We start from the raw sequence: 23,698 nt of genomic DNA on the forward strand, positions 1-23,698 counted from the left end.
TAAAAAGGACTGAGAAATCAGTGCCACCGGGTCATGGCTGTTGTGTCACTCAGAATTCTGTTGTGCCAACTGCTCTCAGAAGACTGTGTGACTTTTGTTTAGTGTGTACTGCTGCCCACTCACTCACCCTGAGGCTATACACCCATACATTCCTAACACACACATATACATTCCTAATCTCCCAGCCTCTCTTGAAAGGGCACTGTTGCTACTTGGAAGATCCCTACAGCCCTTTTCCTGGTCCTGAAACCACCAGACTTTCTTAGCTATATCTTAGTAGTCTGGATTCTTAGCCTCCTGTTTGCTACCCACCACCTTGGGCTGGACCTATCCCTAAACTTCAGAGGCTGGAAGATCCCTTCCCCACTCTAGGCTTTTCTAACGATGACAGAGTACTTTATATTTGCTGGACAAAATAATTGTTTGAGGGCAGAGACTGTTCATGACTCTAGCTCCAGAATATGTGCCTGCCACATCAGTTCAGTTCAGTTCAGTTCAGCCACTCAGTCGTGTCCGACTCTCCGTGACCCCATGAATCATAGCACGCCAGGCCTCCCTGTCCATCACCAACTCCCGGAGTTCACTCAAACTCATGTCCACAGAGTCGGTGATGCCATCCAGCCATCTCATTCTCTGTCATCCCCTTCTCCTCCTGCCCCCAACCTTTCCCAGCATCAGAGTCTTTTCCAGTGAATCAACTCGTTGCATGAGGTGGCCAAAGTATTGCAGTTTCAGCTTTAGCATCAGTCCTTCCAATGAACACCCAGGATTGATCTCCTTTAGAATGGACTGGTTGGATCTCCTTGCAGTCCAAGGGACTCTCAAAAGTCTTCTCCAACACCACAGTTCAAAAGCATCGATTCTTCGGCAATCAGCTTTCTTCACAGTCCAACTCTCACATCCATACATGACCACGGGAAAAACCATTGCCTTGACTAGACAGACCTTGGTTGGCAAAGTAATGTCTCTGCTTTTTAATATACTATCAAGGTTGGTCATAACTTTCCTTCCAAGGAGCAAGCGTCTTTTAATTTCATGGCTGCAATCAGCATCTGCAGTGATTTTGGAGCCCCAAAAAATAAAGTCTGACACTGTTTCCACTGTTTTTCCATCTATTTCCTATGAAGTGATGGGACCAGATGCCATGATCTTCGTTTTCTGAATGTTGAGCTTCAAGCCAACCTTTTCACTCTCCTCTTTCACTTTCATCAAGAGGCTTTTGAGTTCCTCTCCACTTTCTGCCATAGGGTAGTGTCATCTGCATATCTGAGGTTATTGATATTTCTCCCGGCAATCTTGATTCCAGCTTGTGCTTCTTCCAGCCCAGCGTTCCTCATGATGTACTCTGCATATAAGTTAAATAAGCAAGGTGACAATATACAACCTTGACGTACACCTTTTCCTATTTGGAACCAGTCTGTTGTTCCATGTCCAGTTCTGACTGTTGCTTCCTGACCTGCATACAGGTTTCTCAAGAGGCAGGTCAGGTGGTCTGGGATTCCCATCTCTTTCAGAATGCTCCACAGTTTATTGTGATCAACACAGTCAAAGGCTTTGGCATAGTCAATGAAGCAGAAATAGATGCTTTTCTGGAACTCTCTTGCTTTCTCCACGATCAAGCGGATGTTGGCAATTTGATCTCTGGTGCCTCTGCCTTTTCTAAAACCTGCTTCAACATCTGGGAGTTCACGGTTCACATACTGCTGAAGCCTAGCTTGGAGAATTTTGAGCATGACTTTACTAGCATGTGAGATGAGTGCAATTGTGCGGTAATTGGAGCATTCTTTGGCATTGCCTTTCTTTGGGATTGGAATGAAGACTGACCTCTTCCAGTCCTGTGGCCACTGCTGAGTTTTTCAAATCTGTTGGCATATTAAGTGCAGCACTTTCACAGCATCATCTTTCAAGACTTGAAATAGCTCAACTGGAATTCCATCACCTCCACTAGCTTTGTTAGTAGTGATGCTTTCTAAGGCCCACTTGACTTCATATTCCAAGATGTCTGGCTCTAGGTCATTGATCACGTTATCGTGACTATCTTGGTCGTGAAGATCTTTTTTGTACAGTTCTTCTGTGTATTGTTGCCACCTCTTCTTAATATCTTCTGCTTCTGTTTGGTCCATACTATTTCTGTCCTTTATCGAGCCCATCTTTGCATGAAATGTTCCCTTGGAATCTCTAATTTTCTTGAAGAGGTCTCTTGTTTTTCTATTCTGTTGTTTTCCTCTATTTCTTTGCATTGATCACTGAGGAAGTCTTTCTTATCTCTCCTTGCTATTCTTTGGAACTCTGCATTCAGATGCTTATATCTTTCCTTTTCTCCTTTGCTTTTCACCTCTCTTCTTTTCACAGCTATTTGTAAGGCCTCCTCAGACAGCCATTTTGCTCTCTTGCATTTCTTTTCCATGGGGATGGTCTTGGTCCCTGTCTCCTGTACAATGTCACGAACCTCCGTCCAGAGTTCATCAGGCACTCTATCAATCAGATCTAGTCCCTTAAATATATTTCTCACTTCCACTGTATAATCATAAGGGATTTGATTGAGGTTACATCTGAATGGTCTAGTGGTTTTCCCTACTTTCTTCAATTTAAGTCTGAATTTCGCAATAAGGAGTTCATGATCTGAGCCACAGTCAGCTCCTGGTCTTGTTTTCGCTAACTGTATACAGCTTCTCCATCTTTGGTTGCAAAGAATATAATCAATCTGATTTCGGTGTTGACCATCTGGTGATGTCCATGTGTAGAGTCTTCTCTTGTGTTGTTGGAAGAGGGTGTTTGCTATGACCATTGTGTTCTCTTGACAAAACTCTATTAGCCTTTGCCCTGCTTCATTCCGTGCTCCAAGGCCAAATTTGCCTGTTACTCCAGGTGTTTCCTGACTTCCTACTTTTGCATTCCAGTCCCCTATAATGAAAAGGACATCTTTTTTGGGTGTTAGTTCTAAAAGGTCTTGTAGGTCTTCATAGAACCATTCAACTTCGGCTTCTTCAGCGTTACTGGTTGGGGCATATGCCTGGATTACTGTAATATTGAATGGTTTGCCTTGGAAACGAACAGAAATCATTCTGTCGTTTTTAAGATTGCATCCAAGTACTGCCTTTAGGACTCTTTTGTTTACCATGATGGCTACTCCATTTCTTCTAAGGGATTCTTGCCCACAGCAGTAGATATAATGGTCATCCGAGTTAAATTCACCCATTCCAGTCCATTTTAATTCACTGATTCCTAGAATATCTATGTTCACTCTTGCCATCTCCTGTTTGACCACTTCCAATTTGCCTTGATTCATGGACCTAACATTCCAGGTTCCTATGCAATATTGCTCTTTACAGCACCGGACCTTGCTTCTATCACTGGTCACATCCACAACTGGGAATTGGTTTTGCTTTTGCTCCATCCCTTTATTCCTTCTAGAGTTATTTCTCCACTGATCTCCAGTAGCATACTGGGCACCTACTGACCTGGGGAATTCCTCATTCAGTATCCTATCATTTTGCCCTTTGATACTGTTCATGGGGTTCTCAAGGCAAGTATACTGAAGTGGTTTGCCATTCCCTTCTCCAGTGGACCACATTCGCCTGTGGTCCATGTGATCAGATCGGCTAGTTTCCTGTGATCATCATTTCAGTTTGTCTGCCCTCTGATGCCCCCTCGCAATACCTACCGTCTTATTTGGGTTTCTCTTACCTTGGTCATGGAAAATCTCTTCACAGCCGCTCCAGCAAAGTGCAGCCGCTGCACCTTACCTTGGATGAGGGGTATCTCCTCAAGGCCGCCCCCCTGACCTTGAACGTGGAGTAGCTCCTCTCGGCCCTCCTGCGCCGGTGCAGCCACTGCCTGTTGGATGTGGGGTAGCTCCTCTCGGCCGCCGTCCCTGGCCTCAGGCGTGGGGTAGCTCCTCACGGCCGCGCCTCTTTGCGTGGTTCGTTGCGCCGGGGCCGGCGTCTCTCTCGCGTCGGCGCCGCCAGGGCCGGCCACATAGTATATATTTAAAATGCATGACGAATAAATCAGTAAATAAATGGGAAAAAATTAAGTCAGTCATAACACTGCTCCAACAGAGGTGCGAGCATGCTGTTGCTTCAGTCGTCTCTGACTGTTTCCAACCCCATGGACTGTAGCCCACCAGGTTCCTCTGTCCATAGGATTCTCCAGACAGGAATACTGGAGTGGGTTGCCATGCCCACCTCCAGGGGATCTTCCCAATCCAGGGATCAAACCTATGTCTCTTAAGTCACTTGCTTTGGCAGGTAGCTTCTTTACTACTAGCACCACCTGGGAAACCCTCCAACAGAGATAGGACATGGCATTTAAAGTAAGTCTGACCACAGCAAATTGGGAACCTGTAAGTCTTATTCATTCCCCCCAGAGCCTCAAATGATGTCTGGGACAGCATTTATCTTCAAGAAATATTATTTTGAATAAATGAATATCAGTGGTGCATTTCTCCCTTTCCAGTGGAAATCATGTAAATGGATTAGGTTCCAGATATGAGTTAAAACCAGGGTGGAGATGAACTGCAAACTGCAGAGCAGGGGACAAGAATTCAGCCTTCATTAGAACTTGGATTCAGGGGCTGTAAAACTGTGACCTAACCCCTGGAGATCAAGGTAATCTTTGGAAATCAATGGCCTTTTTACTGCAAAAAGAAGGTTGGACTCAGTCCTGTCAAGAGGTTAACAAATAGGGTCATGACAATGGCCCACTGGGTCACCCAATTAAGATAACAGTAATCGCCACAACAAAGTACAACACTGAAGAAACAAATGGTTGAACAATTAGCTTTAAGGATATAGAGGAAAGATCCAAAGAGTTTACATTAAGGCTAGTCTTTTAAACATTATTGGCAAATATGGGTGCAGAGGTTCAACTTTCTTCCTGTGTTGGTTTGGGTTCCTCTAAGATAAGCATTCAAATATGAGTGGGTTTTTTGGAAGGTGGTCCCAGGAAACATGGTAGGGAAGTTGGGATGTGAGTCAGGGAAGGGAAGGAAGCTGGTGAAGGTGATATATCATCAGTTACCCAAAAGCAATTGGAGGTCCAGTGTTCCTAGAAAACTGGTAAATAATATAGGACATTTGTCAGGGTCATTCCAACTAAAGTGCCAAGAAGCTGGGACATTTTTCACCAACTCTCCCATTGGTTAAAGAGCTGCTTTTAGGGACATTAACTCTTCCTTTGTTTTGCAAGTAGGTCAGGCACACTTACTGTGCAGAAAATTTCCCTGGACAGATGATCACATAGTCCACTACAGCTTCTGATTACAATGCGATCAAACTAATGTCAATTTAGCATCAACAGAAGTTGATTTTGTTTTGCCTTTGGAACTGCTTCCCTTTCCCCCTCTGACTAGGACTCTATAATGACAAAGGATAGTTAACAAAGTCATTGTCTCTTTTGTTTCTGCTCAACTAAGACCTGAAGCAGAATTGGACGACTTCCACAGAGCAGAGTGGTTTGACTGAACACACCCAGGCTGACAGGCAGTTTCCTTGGGGCAACACCTTCACTGATTTCTCCTCCCTCTTTCTTCTTCCCGTCACCTGTATAGAAGATCCGATACCAGAACATTCAGTTCTCCAGACCCTTGGGTCATTGTTTTACTCTCTTTGGAGTCTTCTTCCATTTCTGAAACAGTGTCTATATCCTGGACTCTAATCTCTTTGCCCAATTTGTTGGGAGAAATGTCATTATGGCAGAAAGTGAAGAGGAACTAAAGAGCCTCTTGATGAAAGTGAAACAGGAGAGTGAAAAGGTTGGCTTGAAACTCAACATTCAGAAAACGAAGATCATGGCATCTGGTCCTATCACTTCATGGGAAATAGATGGGGAAACAGTGGAAACAGTGTCAGACTTTATTGTGGGGGGCTCCAAAATCACTGCAGATGCTGATTGCAGCCATGAAATTAAAAGATGCTTATTCCTTGGAAAGAAATTTATGACCAACCTAGTTCAGTTCAGTTCAGTCGCTCAGTCGTGTCCGACTCTCCGCGACCCCATGAATCACAGCACCTAGACAGCATATTAAAAAGCAGAGACATTGCTTTGCTTGTCCGTCTAGTCAAGGCTATGGTTTTTCCAGTGGTCATGTATGGATGTGAGAGTTGGACTGTGAAGAAAGCTGATCACTGAAGAATTGATGCTTTTGAACTGTGGTGCTGGAGAAGACTCTTGGGAGTCCCTTGGACTGCAAGGAGATTCAACCAGTCCATTCTAAAGGAGATCAATCTTGGGTGTTCGTTGGAAGGACTGATGCTGCAGCTGAAACTCCAATACTTTGGCCACCTCATGCGACGAGTTGACTCACTGAAAAAGACTCTGATGCTGGGAGGGATTGGGGGCAGGAGGAGAAGGGGACAACAGAGAATGAGATGGCTGGATGGCATCACCGACTCGATGGACATGAGTTTGAATAAATTCAGGGAGTTGGTGATGGACAGGGAGGCCTGGCATGCTCAATTCATGGGGTTGCAGAGTCGGACACGATTGAGTGACTGAACTGAACTGAACTGAGTTGCAAAGTTTGACTCCTTAGTATCACTATATGTTCTTTCTTGCTTCTGAAATTGCACCTGGGACGTAAAAGGTATATAAGAATACTGATGGGTGGTTGGATGGATAAATGATGAATGCGTGAAGAACTAAGTGAATGCCTGATCCTTGTCCCCTATAATATTCTGATGACTAAATGGCAACCCACTCCAGTGTTCTTGCCTGGAGAATCCCAGGGATGGGGGAGCCTGATGGGCTTCCGTCTATGGGGTCAGACAGAGTCGGACACGACTGAAGTGACTTGGCAGCAGCAGTAGCAGCAGCATTAAGCATCAGTCTACATCACCATCCTGATCTTTGTTCATTTTTTCAAGTAATTCAGCTTTCCTCAGAGAACTTTCCTCAGAAGTCTTCTTTTTCCAAAACTCTTCTGAAGTATTGCTGCTCAGGAAACTGGTGTTGGCAGAACAGTGTCTTGAACCCTAATTTCCTCCCTTCTCCTTTCCACTTCTCACCCTCTCATTCGTTCATTTGCTTTCCCTGCCACATTGGTACACAGGTCCTTTCAGGGAGGCAGGGCATTCGTTTATAATGAACTTTAGTAAACTATTATTATAACTACTTTAAGAATGTTTTCATCTATAAAGATGATGCTAGGCTTTATTTAAAAGATGCTACTGCCAAGTTCTCAAATAAGTAGGGCATCTACTTTAGATCTAGACTCCTGATTGGGCCCTAATTCTGCTGTATCTTCATCTCCTTCCCTCGTCCACTGGCAGATATTGGACACAGAGACATTGTTTTCCTGCCCTTTCAACTGAGAGTGAATTATACTTTTCCATAATGATTACCTATCTTATTCCCCCATTTCTTAACAAGAAAACCTAACAAGGACCTGGTATGGAGATTTCATCTCTCAAGTAATGAGGCTTATAAACTGAATCTTAAGCTGCTCCTACATCAGTATCTCTTCCTATTGGCAGTTTCTGCCACAGAACACTGTACTGTCAGAAAGTCCCACAACCCAGAGAATAATTCTGAAAATAATGGTGGATAGGATACTGAGGGAGTGAGATTCTAACCAAGGATATCATATAAGTGCCATAGAATAGTCCTAAAATTAGTAAAAATGACCCCAAAGTTCTGGACACATATATGAAAGGAAAATGAGTGACAGAGTAAGCTCTAGATCTCCAGGAAGAAAAGGCAATGTTTGGGGATCAGAAAGAGAAGGGGCATGGAGGGAGCTTAGGGTTATGGGTAAGAAAAGAGTTACAAAATTAGCAAAGAAACAGATTTCCCTAGAAAGATGCAAGTAATCTATCTTGATTTTCTTGAATCAGTATATGCAAGACCTCACAAAATCCTACTTGCAAAATTAATTCAAACTGGCTTGGGTATGAGCATTGTTGCAAGAATTGAAAGGTAATGATAAATGGAAGAGGGTAAAAATAAATGACATTAAATCACGGGGAATGGGGACTTTCAGTGCAGAGCTAGAAGGCCTGGTGTTCTGTCTGGTCTTATTTAATATCTTCATTAATGATCTTCAGGGGGAAGTAAACAATGATGCACTATTTACTAAAAGCTACACATTTAAATTGAAAAGCAAACTCCATTGAAAGCAGAAAAATGATGCAAAGAAATATTAAGAAGTTAGAAATTGGATCAATAAAAGTTAGATGGAAATAAAGTAAAAATTAGAATATACACATTGTATATGTATGGGCTCCCCAGGTGGTGCAGTGGTAAAGAACTAGCCTGCCAATGCAGGAGCCACAAGAGCTGTGGGTCAGGAAGATCTCTTGGAAAAGGAAATGGCAAAACACTCCAATATTCTTGTCTGGAAAATCCCATGGGCAGAGGAGCCTGGAGGTCTACAGTCCATGGGGTCACAAAGAGTGGGACACGCCTGAGCACGCATGCATGCTCATGATCTTGTAGTTTATCTAAAACCACTATAAACAAAGATATTCTGTTAGAAGAAAATCTAGAGGGCAGTATATGAAGCAAAACTGGAAAAAAGATTTTACACGAGCTTGGGGCAGGAATTGCCCTTAGCAGGCCCACGGTCTAAGATGACCACATAGAACAATAAAACATCCATTTGGTAGGAAATTTGGGAAATCTATTTTTTCACTGTCCCAACCCTTCTAGTCTCTCATCTCTTTGCCCTTCACACACACACACACCACACACACACACACACACACACACATGCACCCATACACCTGTGCATTTCCTGCAAGGAAAAAACAATTTTAAGGGCTGGGCATTTTTTGATCAACTTGTATTTTTATCAGTTACTACTACTGTTGGAAAAAAATATGGGTTTTTGTTGCTGTTGTTGTTAATGCTTGCACAACTATAATCTTTAGAAGTAAAGTCTAGGGAATTTGATTCAAGAGAGAACAAGTCAAAATTAAATTTCCCAAATGAACTGAATACTACCAAACATGATCCATTTGCTTGAATCTTTCCTTTTTTATAAAGGTCAGTCTTACTCAAAAATTTTCACCTGAAGACCCCTTACACTTTTAAAATTACAGAAAACCTCTAGGATCTTTGATTTATGTGGGCTATAGTTATCAATATTTACCATATTAGAAATAAAACAAGAAAATTTTAAACTATGTGATATTTTGCTTAAAATAGCAGCAAACAGTATATCACATATTTTATGAAGAATAATTACATTTCCCAGATAAAATAATTAATGGCATTGTTTAAAATTTTACAAATCTTTAATATTTGGCTTAATAGAAGACCACACTGAATTCTCATATAGGCTTCTGTATTCAATCTACTGGATATGTTATCCTTGTTGAAATATGTGAATAAAATCCAGCCCTTCACAGATATGTAGTTGGAAGAGAAAGGATAACATAGAGCATCTGAAAGAGTCTTAGGGAACCCAGGACTGAGGTCCTCATTTCAAACTTTGAGAGTCCTACTCTAGGTCAAAAATTAATTATATCATTCAGGGTCTATATATGCTAAGATAAATTCCCTTAATTAACAAATAAGTCACATTTTTAATCTCCAAATTGCATGGAATAAAACTTTGATAGCATGGAAAGAGTGTTTGGGATATGCAGCAAGGTGCTAACACTAAGAGATGTAACATACACAGTTTAACAAAGCCACCATTGCATGAGGTCAGACCAGAGAGAATTATAAAAAATCAGCTACACCTAGAAAAAGCTCTTGGGTTTACCCAAGAGTTTGTTTGAAATTGAATATATTTTACAGAGTCACTTGCATCATTCCAATAGAAATGCAAGCAAAACATTACCAATGCTGAATGTTTCATCTTAGTTAACTCCAATTTGAAGGCTACAAAACCTGAAGGTCATCCAAGTATAATCTCTGGAACAGAAACCACCAAAACCTGAAGACTGAGTTGTGTTATTGAAGGAAGTCCAAAAGCACACAATAACACTATTCTTAGCATGATAAGCTCAAAGAAACACTTTAAAATAGTTCCAAGTCAGACTGTTGAGTCACCTTTAAATCTGAATTGGCCAATGAGTTTGGCAAATATTTTCACTGCCCTGATAAGTATTTTTAATGACTTGACCAAATAGTTGTTTTGGCATTCTCTATAATATTACCAAAGTATTCAACATGCAAGTCTGATTATGTAACTACCTTGCTTGCTCAGATTTCTTCTAAGACTTCACTTGTGCCGTGGTCCAAAAATCACATAGAGGGATTTTCTTAAAGTGCAGAATCCCAATGTCTATCTCAGGTTATAGAATTTGGAGAGAAGTTGGTTTTGAAAATGTGCCTTTTAATTTTCTCCCCATGTGAGTTGTCTAGTATTCAATTTACAGATAAAATTCTAATCTTTGTTGGATATAATAGTATCCTTCATGATCTGTCCCCAAACTTCCTACCTTAATTTAAATAATTTAATATTACTTAACTCATATATTTTGGAGAAGGAAATGGCAACCCACTCCAGTGTTCTTGCCTGGAGAATCCCAGGGACGGGGGAGTCTGGTTGGGCTTCCGTCTATGGGGTCACACAGAGTCGGACACGACTGAAGTGACTTAGCAGCAGCAGCAGCAGCAACTCATATGTTACCCACACAACTACTTATTAATTCCCCGAATACACCCCATTTTCTCATACCTCTTTACCTTTTGCCCTGCTGCTTGCTTAGCAATGTCTTCGCCTGCAATCTCAGGTACATTTGGCCAACTTGAATTCCTCTTTAAAAAATTGGGTCCATATCACCTCTCTTCTGAAATCTTCCCTGACTTACCCAAGGAGTGTGGCTTCCTCTTTTTGAAAATTGCACCTCAACTCAGCCTTATATGATTATTCCATTATAGAGTAAGTATCCATTTTCTTGACTACATCTCTGTTGAAATGTTAGCTCTTTATCAGCATAAGCCATATCTTTTTATTTTTTCACTCAACCCAGTGGCTAGAACACTGTACATGCAAAATAAAAATGTTTGAAAATGAACGTAGTACTTTGCAGAACATATAATGTTAAGGTTAAAATTCATACAGAATGTTTTCAGATTTATTTATTTTTTTAAGTTTCCTTAGTTGTAGAAGTAGAAAGTTAAAAACAGAAGGAAGAGGTGAGAGAGACAGAGACAGTGGAGGTGGGGATCACTGTGTACAAAATTAGCTAGTATGAACCAACCTCATACAACTAACATTGGAAAAACGGGGGATTGCCACATACCTTGGAGGCAGAAAATCTCATTAGTATACAATGGAATAAACAATAGATTCCAAATTCAAGTCAAAACAATAACAAATAAACCCAATAAGGTGAAAAAAGATGGGATCAGCAACAGCAGTACCTGCTGTGAGACTAAGTAACTTAGAGAGATGCTTGGGAGAAACAATTCTGATGCTAGACCTAGAGTAAAAGCATAAGTTGGATGGAGATGGGTGAGAGATGAACAGAGGTTCTGGATATTTGAACATTTTTGCAAGATCAGGATGGAAAATTGAGCGGCTCAAGAACCCTTTCTTAATGACAAAAGAACTCCAGACAGTATTTTTAAAGGCAAGTGGGTTAGTAAGGTGAAAAAAGATGGGATCAGCAACAGCAGTACCTGCTGTGAGACTAAGTAACTTAGAGAGATGCTTGGGAGAAACAATTCTGATGCTAGACCTAGAGTAAAAGCATAAGTTGGATGGAGATGGGTGAGAGATGAACAGAGGTTCTGGATATTTGAACATTTTTGCAAGATCAGGATGGAAAATTGAGCGGCTCAAGAACCCTTTCTTAATGACAAAAGAACTCCAGACAGTATTTTTAAAGGCAAGTGGGTTAGTACTTTCTGAGGATTTCTAATGGAACAGGCTCACTATTTGACAGCTCCTGTTGGTTTCATTGTTATCTTGTGATTCAGAAGAGTTAAGGTAATAGAATTACTCCGGGAGAAATAAAGTGATGTTGCTGTTGTTGTTTAGTCCCTAAGTCATGTAAGACTCTGAGATCCCATGGACTGTAGCCTGCCTGGATCCTCTGTCCATGGGATTTTCCAGGCAAGAATACAGCAGTGGGTTGCCATTTCCTTCTCCAGGGAATATTCCTGACCCAGGGATCGAACCCATGTTTCCTGCTTTGCAGGAGGATTCTTTACCACTGAGCCACCAGGTGCACCCAAAGCAATGCTAGCATCAGGAACAAAAGGAAGAAGGCAGCGAGCGAGAGACTGGACAGAGAGGGTGGGGGTCCTGTGTGCAAAGTTAGCCGATATAAGTAAACTGTAAGTTGTGGTTCGAATAAATATTGTAACGTTGATTAATGGGTATTTGTTACCAAACGTTTGGTAAAAATGTTTGGCTTGAAATAGCATGGTAAAAATATTTGTAAAATATTTGATTTTTCAGTTACCCCCCCTCTAAAATCAAGTCAAACTCATCCTTCAGCAAAAAAAAAAGGATAAGCCCAATAATGGAGAAGCCTCCTAAATAACAGAGGTGAACATTTTTACAGCTTACATTGGATTGGTGTAAGCTTTTTCTGACTACTGGCAAAAACAAAACAAAAAGTGTTTAGCATGTAGACAGATATAGCAATAAATAAGGATTTATCATGTGCCAAGTATAGTAGTATTCTTATGTCCCCAGATATACAACAGGGTGAAGGTGAAGGCATTGACAAGGCAGCAGAATGTACCAAATCCACTAATTATAAGTAAATAAAGGATATTCATTAGAGACATGAGTCTGATTTACTTTCAAATAACTTGGAAATATAATTTCCTCATAAATGCTATTTCTTTGGCTCTTACTTCCATATAAGAGTCAGACAGGGCACTATGGAAAGCAGGACGGATGGTCCCCCGGAAACTAAACATAGAGTTGCCGTATAGTCCTGTAATCCTATTCCTGGGCATATATCCAGAAAAAACTATAATTTAAAAGATACCTGCACCCCTATGTTCATAATAGCGCTATTCACAAATAGTCAAGCCATGGAAACAACCTAAATGTAAACCAACAGATGAAAGGATAAGTAAAATGTGGTACATATCTACAATAGGATATTACTCAGCCACAAAAAAGAATAAAACAATGACTTTTGCAGCAACATGGAAGGACCTAGATATCATTGTGATAAGTGAAGTTAGTCAGAAAGAGAAAGACAAATACCATATGATATCACTTATACATGAAATCTAAAATATGATACAAATGAACTTATCTATGAACAGAACAGACTCACAGAAATAGAGAATAGATTTGCGGTTGCCAAGGGGTGGTAGGAGAGGGATAGATTGAGAGTTTGGGATTAACAGATGCAAACTATTATATATAAGTAAGATGGTGGGACTTCTCTTGCAGTCCAGTGGTTAAGGACTCCATGCTTCCACTGCAGGGGCCATAGGTTTGATCCCTGGTCAGGGAACTAAGATTCTGCATATCACATGGTGCAGCCAAAAAAAAAAAGCACTTAAAATGTAAAATAAGATGGATAAAAAATAAGGTCGTACTGTAGAGCATAGGAAATTATATTCAACACCCTGTAATAAACCATAATAAAAAGAATATGGTTAGGGACTTTGGGAAGGTCCATGTACACATTGCTATATTTAACATGGATAACCAACAAAGACCTACTGTATACTGTATAGCACATGGAATGGTATGTGACAGCCTAAATGGGAGAGGGGTTTGAAAAAGAATGGATATATGTATCCGTTGTATCACTGTTCACCTGAAACATTGTTAATGGGCTACATACCCAAATACAAAATGTTTTGGTGTTAAAAATAAAATGCTAAAAAAGAATATATATGTATATGTATAACTTAATCACTTTGCTGTACTGCAGAAATTAAAACACCTTATAAATCAGTTATACTTCAATAAAATACAGTTTTTAAAAGGAGTCAGGCTGGGGCCTATGACACCACACTTATGGCAGAAAGCAAAGAAGAACTAAAGAGCCTCTTGATGAAAGTGAAAGAGGAGAGTGAAAAAATTTGGTTTAAAACTCAAACATTCAGAAAACTAAGATCACGGCATCTGGTCCCATCACTTCATGGCAAATAGATGGGGAAACAATGGAAACGGTGACAGACTTTATTTTCTTGGGCTCCAAAATCACTGCAGATGGTGACTGCAGCTATGAAATTAAAAGGCACGTGCTTCTTGGAAGAAAAGTTATCACCAATCTAGACAGCATATTTAAAAGCAGAGGCATTACTTTGAAAACAAAGGTCTGTCTAGTCAAAGCTATGGTTTTTCCAGTGGTCATGTATGGATGTGAGAGTTGGACCATAAAGAAAGCTGAGTGTGAGATGAGTGCAATTGTGCGGTATTTTCAATCAAAAAATTGATGCTTTTGAACTGTGGTGTTGGACAAGACTTTTGAGAGTCCCTTGGACTGCAAGGAGATCCAACCAGTCCATCCTAAAGGAGATCAGTCCTGGGTTTTCATTGGAAGGACTGATGCTGAAGCTGAAAGTCCCATCCTTTGGCCACCTGATGTGAAGAACTGATTCATTGGAAAAGACTCTGATGCTGGGAAGGATTGAAGGCTGGAGAAGAAGGGGACGACAGAGGAAGAGATGGCTGGATGGCATCACCAACTCGATGGACATGAGTCTGAGTGAACTCCGGGAGTTGGTGATGGACAGGGAGGCCTGGCGTGCTGCAGTCCATGGGGTCGCAAAGAGTTGGACACGACTGAGTGACTGAACTGAACTGAACTGAACTGGGGCCTATGTCTAATTTCTATAGCATTCCTTCTCACAAGTTGTTCACCAGTCACTGCTAGTGCCCTTTGTCCATTATGAACAGAGTTTCAAAACCCACTGAGATAGATTACTTTCTTTCAGTTCTTCACTGCTCCTGTCTGGCTGCTGTGAAGGCAATTCTAATCTGATTTTGGACCCACCTCCTTGCCCCTTGCTCCTATTGCTTTGATCCTTGAGCCTTTTCACCTTGGTCACTTTGCAACAAACACAGTAACAACAATAACACAACAAACTGGCTACAATGGGTGTTTCAGTTCCAGGCAATTTTTGAAGAACAAAACATAAACAAATAAGTAATCAATTGAATCTCTTCTTTGCGGTGATTAGAATTAGTTGTCAGGGATTTCCTACATGTGAACTGCAGTGCCAGAAAATAAAGTACAGGAGTGGAACATAAATATAAAAAAATTATTTAATGAATACTGTGAAGAAGCTGAAACATCAGCTGAATCAGGAAAAAACATTGCTGAATGCAAATCATTAGACTGCTACTCAGCTGAGCAAATTATTATGTAAACCATAACTCACAGAGGGGAGTACCTGCGGCGCCCAACTCCTGCATTTGCACCCCGAAGGGTCTGAGGTGTCAGAGGTGATGTATCGCCTGATGAATGTCCTCCTATGGTTAAGCAGTGCACATAAGCATGCGTGTGTGCTAAGTTGCTTCAGTCATGTCTGACTCTGTGAGACCCTATGGACTGAAGACTTTCAGGTTCCTCTGTCCATGGGATTCTCTAGGCAAGAATAATGGAGTGGGTTGCCCTGCTCTCCTCCAGGGGATCTTCCTGACCCAGGGATTGAACCCCCATCTCTTAAGTTTACCTGCATTGGCAGATGGATTCTTTACCACTTGAGCCACCTGGGAAACCCACATATACACATCCATGTGCATATATATGTATATGTTTCTTTGTGTGTGTACTTATAAATATCATACTTAATCCTTTAGTAAAAGAACCTTTATGTGGCTCATTGAAAGCAAAGTTGAATATTATTACTTAAACAACACTGTTCAAATTGTTAATAGCAAATTTCTGCTTTTATATTTGATAATTAATTTTAGAAGTAAGAGCTCAGAGCCTTAAGTATACACTTCAGGAATATAGCACTCACTCAGTAAGGAAATTGCTAGCTTACATACATAGTGAGAGAAGTATCTTTCTATTATTTAACAATTGAAAGTTCTCTTTCTATTTCAGATTCATCATATGTTATAGCTCCTATCAGAGTTTCAACTCTGCAGGGAATGCATGTGTTCTCTGCTACAACCAAATAGGAGTAGGTGTGAAGGGGACCCAGGGACTCAGGAATGCATATCACTTGTCTAAATATGCAGCTGCAAATAAGCATGAATTGGGCCTAGAGCTCATGTTGCCTTTAGACTTCAACTGAACCTGATGATCCCTAATCTTAGGACTCTTTTAATATGATGGTGATGTTAGGACCAAAGGGAGATTGCATAAGATAAGAGAGGGGATACCAGTGGACCAAATACATCAAGGCACACATGATGCCATTAATTAAAGCAACAAAGTAAAATCTCAAGAAGCCATTCTACATTCCTCTTTGGAAGGAGAGTTCTACAAAGCTAGCTGTCAGGTATATTGGATCCTATTGGGGGAGATGGGAGATACCTTTCGGAATTGAGCACTGGTGAGGTTTAAACAGGGATTTGGAAGAGGTTGAATAGGCATGTTTGAATATCTAATAGGGCTCCTCTCTTTAGGCAGTTTTTCCCAGAGAAAAGACGTCAGAGCAGGTGTTTCAGTATCAGTCATTTGCAGGACACGTGCTTGGGAGAAAAATCACGGCTGGCAGATGCTGGCTAGATCTGTTAACTGACAACAGTCTACATTTATTGAGTGTTCACTGTATGCTAGGTGTTTGATGCTTTATAAAGAACATCTCATTTAATCTATTTTTTGATTGAAATGTAGTTGATTTACAAAGTTGTGTTAATTTCTGCTACATAGCAAAGTTATATATATACACATTCTTTTTTATATCCTTTTCCATTATGATTTATCACAGGATATTGAATATAGTTCCCTATATAGTAGGACCTTTCTGTTGTTTTCATTCTTCATTTAATCTATATAACAACACTATGAAGTAGGTACCATTATTATTTCTATTTTTAGAGAGGAAAATTAATCCAGCAAATTGCTAGGACTAGGGTTCTCACATAAGCAGTTTAACAGTAAAGCCAAATCTCATAAGCAAAGAATGACCCTGCCTCCTGGCTTAGTGAGTAACCACGATCTTTTTGGGGGGAAGTAGAACACCAGTGTTCTTGTCTGGAGAATCCCAGGGACAGGGGAGCCTGGTGGGCTTCCGTCTATGGGGTCACACAGAGTCGGACACGACTGAAGTGACTTAGCAGCAGCAGAACAATAGTATCCCTTTGTTAGTCTATGGCATGATCTTTCAAGCTTCCCCTTACTTTCTGCTTTCTGCTTATAGGCACAATATTATAATATTATCTCCTACATAGTCCCCAGGCCCCCTCATCCACACCCATTATTAATAATTATACTGCTTTCATAGCACTGACTGCACAAGGAAGGAATACATGGTCACTCAGCTGCCACAGCTCAAGGGACTTAGTAGATGAATGTAAGGAAACAACATACTCTGGGAAGATCATTCAGAAGAGAAAAAGCTATGGGATTGTGTTAAAACAAAGGTTTGCTGCCTAGGAAGCAGGAGACAAGGGGATGGACCAAAAGTCAGGATATGTTCTCAAACAAGCAGAGCAAATAGGCAGCCTGTTGAAAGGAGAGCAGTAAGTTCCCTTTAGAGTTTCAAAAGATGTTAGCTCTGTCTGATAAGCCTTGTGGCACATATTACTTTAATCACTATCATCATCATATCATGTATCATTGAAATTCAATGAGTTGTCTCCTCTTTCCTTGAGATAAGGTAATACACACATTTATGCCTAGCTGAATGAATTATATAATATGGGAAGTCTCCTACATATGAATCTTCAAGTTGTGAACTTTCAAAGATGCAAAAGTGCTTTTGCATGTCCATAAGTAGAATGGTACACTAAAGTGATAGCAGACATTGAGAATGCAATTCTGTGTTACTGTGTCATCTAAGATAGTAAAAAAGGAGTTACTATTGAGACATCACTGGATCATTTTTTTCAAGAGGGTTCAGTTCAGTCGCTCAGTCGTGATATGTTTCAACCCAGCAAGGAATCAGAACTTGTGCCATCAGTGTCAGGCATGAGTGAAATTGTGACTTGCCTTCTGTCTCCTATTGTTGATGGTCCTTCAGCTCTACCATCTCCCACCTCGTCTCCTTCCTTGTCAGTAACTCTTCTTTCCTGATCAGTTGATGCCAGCCCCTGTGTGCCAGCTGTTATACAGCCCTACTGTACTTTTCAAGGTACTGTACTATAAGATTAAAAATGTTTTATTTGTTCTTTGTGTTTGTTTGTGTATTATTGTGTGAAATGTATTATAAACCTACTACACATTGTTAGTTGGGTACTTAAGCTGACTTTTTTGGATTTAGGAACAAATTGGAATTACTCTCAGAACAGAACTTGTTTATATGTAGGGTCTGTAATGGACTTGGTGGGTATTTGGGAACAAGATAACAAACTGACTTTCCATTCTCCATTCATCAAACTGAATTGGAATAAGGATCCCTAATTAAAGATTCACAAATAGGGAAATTACTTAGTCATTACAAAAGATTTCATGTCCTATGTGGGTATAGAACACTTCCACATGGTTCTTATTGAATTATATTAGTTTTAAAAACTTACCTGAACCCTAAAATATTTTGACTGTAATTCTTTTTTTTTTTTTTTCTGTCCAGATAAAAATGACATCTGGTCTATATGGCTGTAATGGATGTTCTTTCAATCATAATAGAACACTTGATCTCTGGTCACTACTGAAATTAGAATAACAGTGAATATACAACAATTGGGTTTCCCTGATAACTCACTATTAAAGAATCTGCCTGCAATGTAGGAGATGCAGGAGACACAGGTTTGATCCCTGAGTTGGGAAGATCCCCTGGAGAAGAAAATGGCAACCCACTCCAGTATTTTTGCCTGGGCAATCCCATACACAGAGGAGCCTGGTGGGCTAAAGTCCAAAGAGTCACAAAAATCAGACATGACTGGGTGAGCAAGTGAATACAAGGATTATTTCCCTCTTAGTTTCAGATATATTTTTTTAATTTCCAAAATTTTCTATTAGTCTCATATTCCTTTCTGTTACAGAGACTCAGTCTATGTTGAATTGGATAATTGTAGGGCTACTCAAACTCTGGTCTATTAGTCATGGTACATTTGCATCCACATCATGGTACTAGGGGTTAATACGGTTAATATGATCCTGGCTAAGGGATTAGATAAAAATTACATTTTAAATGTAATTTAAAACACTAAAAATTATTAGAGGCATTAAAAATATAAATTCCTATCAATGGGTTAAAGAATATGACTTTTACTTTGATCCTTGTACCTGCTAAGCAGTAGAAAAATGTATGTAAGAAAAAGAAAGTGTGATTTTGTTCTCTATCTCTAAGATACTTATAATTAACTCCAGATAGTTTCTCCAAAACAGAATGATGCATGCATACATTCTAAGTCATTTTAGTTGTGCCCGACTCTTTTCGACCCTATGGACAATAGCCTGCCAGGCTTCTCTCTCCGTAGATTCTCCAGGCAATAATACTGAAGTGGGTTAATAAAAGGCCAGGCCTTAGTTATTCTAGTATAAGCACTGAAATATTCATAAAGATTTTAGATCTATGATCAAATGTATGAAAGCAAACTATTTGAAGTGGCTTGAAATTTCACATAGAAATCTATTTCTTTATTATTTCATAAATGGTTTAGTAAAATCAAATAGAATACTGTAATAGTTGAATTACAGAAATGAATGGATTTTGGAAAGTTTTTTTTTTTTTTCCTCATGTGTTGTCTATGTATGTGTGTTTGTGTGTGTGAGAGAGAGATATATAGAGAGAGTGAGCTTGAGAGTTTGACTATGGATTTAGTATGGTGTTGTTTGTTCATGCTAACTACCCCCTTCCCCCATCCTCCTCCCCAGAGAAGATTATGAAGCAAGAGGCAGGAGGTAAATGGGGACAAAATATGAATTATTTAAGCTGTATTAAAAATGCTCTAGAATAAAATGAACATTCAAAGCTCCTTTGGTTGAATTTCATTCGCCAAGGAAATCTGTCTCAAATGGTTCATCTTGAAGAATATGATGACACCAGTCACCTATCCTAGACTCTACATTTGCTATAAAGACTTTTGCAGCTTGATGATAGATGAGTAAATTTACTCCTATAGTCTGCACTGGAGACAAGTGACATTAATTTAAGACTTTCAATGATACAGTACTAACTTTATATTCCAAGCAATCACAGCCTATATTTATCCACCTGCTGTTTTATGGCTTAGAGATCACACTATTTGTTTGTGATGGTAATTTATTATATTATAGAAGATTTTCAAATTACAGACTTTCATTGAGTTACAGAAGGAATTAAAATACTTTGCCCACTCCTCTTGATACATAAAAATAGTACATTAGGTAGATGGCGAGTTCTCAAGGAAATGGGACCCTTGGTCATTTTTAGAGTTTTCATTTATGAATAAAATGTGGGAATGTATTTAAGTTTTAGATAAGAGAAGCATGGAAATTATTATTTTTTTAAAGTAGAGTGGTACCTACAACACTTCGAAGGATTTTATCATGTGTGATATCTTCTCATTGGATTTTTCAAAATAATGTTTGCTAACAACCATTAAAACAGTATTTCTTTTTTTTAATTTTTATTTTTATTAGAAGCTAATTATTTTACAATATTATATTGGTTGGTTTTGCCATACATTGACATGAATCTGCCCTGGGTGTACATGAGTTCCCCCTCCCGAACCCCACTCCCACTTCCCTCCTCCCCTTATCCTCCCTCTGGGTCATCCCTGCATACCCGCCCCGAGCATCCTATATCATGCGTCGACCCTGAACTGGCAATTCGTTTCACATATGATAATATACATGTTTCAATGCCATTCTCCCAAACCATCCCACCCTCACCCTCTCCCACAGAGTCCCAAAGACTGTTCTATACATCTATGTTTCTTTTGCTGTCTTGTATACAGGGTTATCTTTTGCATCTTTCTAAATTCCATATATATGCGGAGAAGGCAATGGCAAGCCACTCCAGTACTATTGCCTAGAAAATCCCATGGATGGAGGAGCCTGGTAGGCTGCAGTCCATGGGGTCGCTAAGGGTCGGACACGACTGAGCGACTTTACTTTCACTTTTCACTTTCACACATTGGAGAAGGAAATGGCAACCCACTCCAGTGTTCTTGCCTGGAGAATCCCAGGATGGGGGAGCCTGGTGGGCTTCCGTCTATGGGGTTGCATAGAGTCACGACTGAAGTGACTTAGCAGCACTTAGCAGTAGCAGCATGCGTTAGTTTACTGTATTGGTGTTTTTCTTTCTGGCTTACTTCACTCTGTATAATAGGCTCTAGTTTCATCACCTCATTAGAACTGGTTCAAATGCATTCTTTTTAATGGCTGAGTAATACTCCATTGTGTATATGTACCAAAACTTTCTTATCCATTCGTCTGCAGATGGACATCTAGGTTGCTTCCATGTCCTGGCTATTATAAACAGTGCTGCAATGAACATTGGCGTGCATGTGTCTCTTTCATTCTGGTTTCCTTGGTGTGTATGCCCGGGAGTACGATTGCTGAATCATATGGCAGTTCTATTTCCAGTTTTTTGAGGAATCTCCACACTGTTCTCCATAGTGGCTGTACTAGTTTGCATTCCCACCAACAGTGTAAGAGGGTTCCCTTCTCTCCACACCCTCTCCAGCATTTATTGCATGTAGACTTTTGGATAGCAGCCATTCTGACTGGTGTGAAATGGTATCTCATTGTGGGTTTGATTTGCATTTCTCTAATTATGAGGGATGTTGAGCATTTTTTCATGTGTTTGTTAGCCATCTTTATGTCTTCTTTGGAGAAATGTCTGTTTAGTTCTTTGGCCCATTTTTTGATTGGGTGGTTTATTTTTCTGGAATTGAGCTGCAGGAGCTGCTTGTATATTTTTGAGATTAATCCTTTATCAGTTGCTTTATTTGCTATTATTTTCTCCCATTCTGAAGGCTGTCTTTTTACCTTGCTTATAGTTTCCTTTGCTGTGCAGAAGCTTTTGATTTTAATTAGGTCCCAATGTTTATTTTTGCTTTTATTTCCAATATTCTGGGAGGTGGGTCTTGGAGGATCCTGCTGTGATTTATGTCAGAGAGTGTTTTGCCTACGTTCTCCTCTAGGAGTTTTATAGTTTCTGGTCTTACATTTAGCTTTCTAATCCATTTTGAGTTTATTTTGGTGTATGGTGTTAGGAAGTGTTCTAGTTTCATTCTTTTACAAGTGGCTGACCAGTTTTCCCAGCACCACTTGTTAAAGAGATTGTCTTTTCTCCATTTTATATTTTTGCCTCCTTTGTCAAAGATAAGGTGTCCATAGGTGCGTGGATTTATCTCTGGGCTTTCTATTTTGTTCCATCAATCTATATTTCTGTCTTTATGCCAATACCATACTGTCTTGATGACTGTGGTTTTGTAGTAGAGCCTGAAGTCCGGCAGGTTGATTCCCCCAGTTCCATTTTTTTTCCTCAAGATTACAATATTTATTCTTCCAATCCACGAACACGGTATATTTCTCCATCTATTAGTGTCCCCTTTGATTACTTTCACTAGTGTTTTATAGTTTTCTATGTACAAGTCTTTTGTTTCCTTCCGTTCCGTTCCGTTCTGTCGCTCAGTCGTGTCCGACTCTTTGCGACCCCGTGGACTGTAGCCTACCAGGCTTCTCTGTCCATGGGATTCTCCAGGCAAGAATACTGGAGTGGGTTACCATTTCCTTCTCCAGGGGATCTTCCCGACCCAGGGATCGAACCCGGGTCTCCCGCATTGGAGGCAGACGCTAGGTAGATATATTCCTAAGTGTTTAGTTCTTTTCTTTGTAACAGTGAATGGAATAGTTTCCTTAATTTCTCTATTTTCTCATTATTAGTGTAGAGGAATGCAAGTGATTTCTGTGTGTTGATTTTATATCCTGCAACTTTATTGTATTCATTGATTAGCTCTAGTAGTTTTCTGGTAGTCTTTAGGGTTTTCTGTGTAGAGGATCATGTCATCAGCGAACAGTGAAAGTTTTACTTCTTCTTTTTCAATTTGTATTCCTTTTATGTCTTTTTCTACTCTGATTGCTGTAGCCAAAACTTCCAGAACTATGTTGAATAGTAGTGGTGAGAGTGGGCACACTTGTCTTATTCCTGACTTTAGGGGGAATGTTTTAAAACAGTATTTCTTTTACTTTAGGCATTTGACAGGTATCTTTATAATTTCTGCCATAGTCTATGTTACATTTATACAATTATTTGCTTGTTTTTTTTAAACACACCCACTTTATAATTATTTATTGTAGAAGCCAATATTACTAGTTATATACCTCCTACACTTTGGAAAACACTTCATTAAAACAGTAATTTGCAGCTAAATTAATTGGAAATATTCTACCTCCATTTTACCAGAACTTGATGAAACCTAAAAAATATTTTATTTTTCTCCATATATCAGTGATGGTTGATTTCAACTGAATATTATTTTAAATTGTATCTGAATGATTCTACCACCAGTAATATGAATTCATCGATAGCTAAACTACATGATGCAAATAAATTGCCCTCTATCCTCTTTTAAGTAGTCTTTTTTTATCATTTTTCTCAACTATATGCATAATTACCAGATACAATTAAATGTCTGTGAGCATGTATTTTTCTATTTCAATTATATTACTTACATAAGAAGAATAGATAGCACATTTCACAGTTTTTTTTTTTTCGTATCCCTGTGTCAATGGGTAAAAAGGTGTTCACTGTAAGATTATTTCAA

This window comes from Moschus berezovskii, chromosome 11 (assembly GCF_049115385.1).
Source record: "Moschus berezovskii isolate FMDL1 chromosome 11, NW_MosBer_1.0, whole genome shotgun sequence".
NCBI lineage: Eukaryota > Metazoa > Chordata > Mammalia > Artiodactyla > Moschidae > Moschus > Moschus berezovskii.